This window comes from Parasteatoda tepidariorum, chromosome 5 (genome assembly GCF_043381705.1).
Source record: "Parasteatoda tepidariorum isolate YZ-2023 chromosome 5, CAS_Ptep_4.0, whole genome shotgun sequence".
Lineage (NCBI taxonomy): Eukaryota > Metazoa > Arthropoda > Arachnida > Araneae > Theridiidae > Parasteatoda > Parasteatoda tepidariorum.
Genome location: NC_092208.1, coordinates 13,411,344 through 13,414,214, shown reverse-complemented (window position 1 = coordinate 13,414,214; position 2,871 = coordinate 13,411,344).

Below are 2,871 nucleotides of genomic sequence, written 5' to 3'. Positions count from 1 at the left end.
GTATATATATTACCCTTATATATACATACATATATATATATATACATATATATATATATGTATGTATATATATATATAATCCGGTGAGCTGTGATGGCTCAGGGGATAGCGTGTTCGTCTTCCTGTGAGGTGAACCGTGTTCAAATCCCAGCGATGACTGATCGATACGAATTCCGCATCCGACTTGCACCGACAACAGTTCTGACGTTGAATATCCTCAGTGGTAGACAGCTCCTGGGTTATAGTCCTCTTTACGTCATGCTAACAGTGGAATGTTTTCGTGGTTTTCCTCTCCATGTAACGCAAATGCTGTTAGTTCCATCAAAAACTCCTCCAGGAAAGGCAAATTTCTCCCAATACTTGATTCAGGACTTCCCCTGTCTTCTGGATTGGGTTCAAAAGTGCAAGACTGTAGAGTTAAACAGTAGTAGTCATGAACCCGAAAAATCGGATGGACTGTTCAACGACGGTTATAAAATAAAATAATCGTAAGCGAGCGTTACGGAATTATTAATTCCACATTAATACCATTGCATCTCATGATGCAATAAATAATAATGAATTAGTTATGTTTAATGTTATACCATTTCTGAGAAAAAGCATTTAATTGATTATTAAAAAAAATTCTTATAATAGAATGCTTATTTTTGGAAAATGATATTTAATACATTTTGATACTTGATTATTTTTATGCTTAATTATTTCTTATATTATAAAATTTCCTATCTGATAAATTCCTGACCAATGTGTGCTCTCAGAATCAGCCATTTTAAAAACATTTTTGGGGAAAAAAGGCGAAATTTAGTATCAAGACCACTAATTGAAAATACCCAGGAATATTAATAAGCAAATAATAAAAGTATAAAATTAATATTCATCTAAATTCAATCAGTTCCTTCAATACATCATGATTTATAAATTTCAGAATTATTAAACATCTAATAATGTTTAAAAATATTTTGAAATGTTCATAAAGTTGTACAGTCCTTGAAAATTTCTTCAAGCCTGCAACACTTCAGAATACGCTTACTTGTGAAAAGAGAATTACGTCTGTAGTTTTGCTTGTAAATATTTTTCATTAATCATTATTAGATCAAATAGACATTTTGTAAAAACTTTTAACTAATAGAATTACACAAAGTGTTCACTAATAATTGTAGGAATCCCTGTATGAAAGTTGTCCGAGTACATAATTCTTTAAAAAATAACTTTAAAAAAACTTTTTTAAAATAATAGAAATATATTATAATAAGATATTTAACCCCTTAACAATCGGTTAATTTAAAAAAAAACGGTCATAAAAGTGCCTATTTTTTTCTGGCATTCACAAATGTTGTCCTGACATCTAGTTTAAAATAAACTAACTATCTACAATTACCTTAAAAATATCCTGGTACCGCCATCTGGTGTGTTTAATGAGAAATAAAATGTTTCTCAGGCAAACGAAATGAATTAGTTTTATTCTTATTGACGCGTTACTACTGAACACTCCAGCCCGCAAATTTCACGGGAGCGAGAAATAGAGGGCGAAACCTCACCCCGTCATTTTCATAGGAGCGAGAAGGAAGGGGTTAAATCATATTTTATTCAGATCGTAAAATTTCTCCCTCGATTTTTATTGTTTTTTTTCTGAAAACCAACTTAAGGAACATTAATTTCAGATATTGAGTATATTTATTTTTTACTAATTTTCATCAATATTTAAAATTAATATTTCAATAATCGTTGATTTTTTATTAATAAAAAACTAAAATTCAAAAAAATAGGCAGAGACTATACTTTTTTTTAAGAAATACACATATGTTTTTAAAACAATAAAAAACTTCATTCCATTCCAACATTTTTAAGGTGACATTTTAAAAGCTTTTAAATATTTGAACTAAATAAGTATCGATTTTAAAATAAAAATGATACAACAAACCTATTTTGTTACAATACAAGTAGGTGTTCAGAGTAAAGAAAAATGTGAGTACAGATTTCACCCACATATATTTAAGATAATTTCTTAAACAAATATTTATTTTATTATATTACGCCTCTAACTTTTATATTTTCATCATAATTCAATAAACAAATATTGATAATCCTTTATTATAAAAATATTCAGTGGATAAACACTATTCACTCAATTTCGAAATTTTAAATTAAGAAAATATACACCATGTCTTTAAAATTGTAATATTTAACATTTAACCATAATTATTAATGATAATTGATCATTTTAGTTATTAATAATTAAATTACTCGTTTCTGAGATAATACTTTTCTTTTAAGTAACATCCAAAACTGGCTTATCTTTCCATTTAAATAAATTATACGAAGAAATTTTAACTAAGTCCTTTGGAATGTTTTTTAAGAAAAGGTTTTACTGTTTTCAAGTAAGCAAGTACTAATTTAGATGGATAAAAAAATTCAGTCACAGTCGCAGTGAAAATTAAGTTTCATTTTATTTTATAGGAAAAGAGAGTTTGATCAAAGAAAATACCATCAGAGAAATGCTTCAAGATATGATTTTTACCCGGAATTGTCTTCATATAAAATTAAATACTGTCCACTTAACATCTTACTTTGATTTAATGTGCTTTTAATTCCTTAAAGAAAACCTCTTTATATGGTCAATTAGATCATCTTTAAGTTATCGTCAGATTGTGAATTAATCAAGTAATTACTATTCTGCTTTTCTGCAACTTTTTAATAACATCACGATAAAATTGTGCCGAGAGAATTTGAAGAAGAAAAAAAATTGCAAATTAAAGCACAAATTTATTTAGACCGGGACCGGAATTCTGGAAAAGATAAACTTTACGTACCATATATATATATATATATATATCTATATATATACATATATTCGCTGAGCGTTATGAACAG